Source organism: Diabrotica virgifera, chromosome 6, assembly GCF_917563875.1.
Source record: "Diabrotica virgifera virgifera chromosome 6, PGI_DIABVI_V3a".
Classification (NCBI taxonomy): domain Eukaryota; kingdom Metazoa; phylum Arthropoda; class Insecta; order Coleoptera; family Chrysomelidae; genus Diabrotica; species Diabrotica virgifera.
Genome location: NC_065448.1, coordinates 100,656,018 through 100,658,540, shown reverse-complemented (window position 1 = coordinate 100,658,540; position 2,523 = coordinate 100,656,018). Strand labels below are relative to the sequence as shown.

General features: G+C 31.1%; 1 long non-coding RNA gene across 1 annotated transcript; it reads right to left on the bottom strand.

Annotated features, from left to right (window-relative positions):
• Positions 1-1,384: 1,384 nt before the first annotated feature.
• On the bottom strand, positions 1,385-2,164 carry LOC126885887 (uncharacterized). The gene is made up of 2 exons (XR_007698480.1): positions 1,883-2,164; positions 1,385-1,826 (listed from the first exon to the last, which is right to left on the bottom strand). It is a non-coding gene; the product is annotated as an uncharacterized LOC126885887 (long non-coding RNA).
• Between the last annotated feature and the right edge of the window lie 359 nt (positions 2,165-2,523).

Below are 2,523 nucleotides of genomic sequence, written 5' to 3'. Positions count from 1 at the left end.
ATTTAAAACAAACACTGGAACGGGAAGTTTTAATTGTTGAACAGGTTACAGGTTTCGAACGTCAGACTACAAAAACGTCTCATGTATTGTGTCGGACAGAACTTCCAATTGATTTGCTACTCTTTCATTAGCATGCAAAATCAGACTGCTATTTATCACCAATATAATTCCTATCCTCTGACATGTTCTACGTGTCGGAATTATTAAAATGCCCAACATAGAGAGAGACATACTTTATTGATACAATGTACTAAAAGGCCATCGACCAAAGTCTTTCAGCCAACTCTCCAACATATTTTTCGGACAAAAATTTTTTCATATATTATAATATACAAAGTTTGCTATTGAATAAACTTAAAAACAACCTGCTAGTTTTCACAATCATAAACTTGTCAGGATGGCACATTCCACAATTAAGGCTTCCCCTGTTCCAGTGTTTCTATACATCAAAGTGTGTCCAACTAGACACTGTTAACCTATTAACAAATTTGAGCTTGCTATTAATCAACTTTTTTTTGGTATGCGGGATCCAGGCCTAGGTACAAAATTTTTAAAAGTAGACGTTTTAAAAAAAATTTAATTATACAGTTTAAACAGCTTTTTCAAAACTATTTACAATCATATTATTTGTTGTCATTTCATGGAATTAGGCATACTCCAAATTTAATATAAGTACTATGAAAAAAGAACTAGAGGGAGATATAATCTATTTTTTAATAAGATTCTTTGATCACAACCAACTAACTCTTGAGATAAACTGGGAATGCAGTAGACATCCCTTTATGATGCTCATACAGAAGCACATTTCCAAGCAATCTTACATTACAAAGTTGTTGCTGGCATCCTATAAAGGGAAAAAATAATTATTTTGCATATTTACGTTATCTTGAAGCTGCATTCGATAAAAAATTCTGAAACGAGAAAGCTCACTTTAATACTTATCCGGGCAAGACATTTTACTTCCATATAAAAGACATGGCGTTTCGGGCCTATTGAGCCCCACTTGCCCGGATAAGGGTTAAAACAGTAAAAGAAAACGCAGCAGCATAAGGTACTGTTGGTTGGGAGCACTCTGAAGACCACCATGTGTTCGTTGTTCTCTGATAATACTATCAATACAGATAGAATTATTTCTATGAGTATGGCTATGTCAAACGAAATAAGGATTGAGAGACCTTTTAGATGCCCTCAGTGAAACAAATGCAATTTTAGAGCCACAACCAAATACTAGGAACACTAAGGAAGAAATTCCTCTTATTAAAAAAAGAATGGAGGGACAATTCTTGTTAACAAATTCTGCTTAACAATGGAGGAGGAAGATATATGAAAGGTTGTGTTACAATACATTTAGTTTTTATCTAAGCATGAAAATAAATATTATAACCACATTTGTACTACATTTATTTTCAAACAAACCAGTTTTTTATTGATTCACAAAAAATTTTTATTGATTACGATTTACAATTAACCCATTCGCAGATACGACTATATATGCATGTACTTACAAAGGGAAATTACTGTCTGCATATGAAAATGTGTCCACAAATGTGTTAATATAATATTTACAATAAAATTATATTATAGAATATTTACAATAAAATTAAACTCAATATACACATTGATATTCAAGATTAGTTATTTCCAATTTTTTGTAATTCTATATTATTTGGGTGAAAATCTTATGTCCAGAGCTCTTTGGCAAACCAAACGTATCCCCAGCAACAAATTATCTGGTTTACTTAGCATCCACATCATAAACATTAATTTTTTCCAATAGAATTATTGTTTTCAAATTGGTGGATATGACCAATACAATTAAATAGTTCCTGGAAATATAACAATATAATATACATGATGTTATTAATTTGTTATACAATTTTACCTGGAAAGTAGTTCTGGACATACGAAAATGTTCTCTAAATTGGATATTGAATTATGGTTTATATATATTTAATTTCATCTCATCCTTCTGGAATAATTTGAGGTAGGTACATCTGCTAAATGTATAACGGCATTTGCTAATTTCGTCCCCAAACGAAAGTTCTTCAAGAATATTATCCATTTTAGTTTAGACAGTTTCAGTTTTATTTAAAATAAAAACAAAACTGTCTAGGTTATAAATTATATAAACAAAGAATAAAAACATAAATGTTTCTACCTTAGAGTATGGAAAATTTTTTACCCTCTCCCTGGAGTGACCGCAACGAGAACGAAACTGAAGCCAAAACCAAGTTAGAACCAAACACGAGTGCCAGTGGCGTATCGCGTAGGCCAGAAGAAACTATATCAAACTACATAATTAAATAATATTGCTCGTAGGTTTAGTTCAATTTTCTATTTTTATTAATTACACAATATTATGCATGGCTTACATAGAAAGATTGAAACAAATAACAGTATTTTAGTATGTTGAACTTTTATACCCACTCAAAATAAAACAGGATTAGGAATTAGGGGATGTGACGAAAGCAAACTTTTTGAATTATTGATTTATGATAGATATCTTTATTTCACATAGGTCGC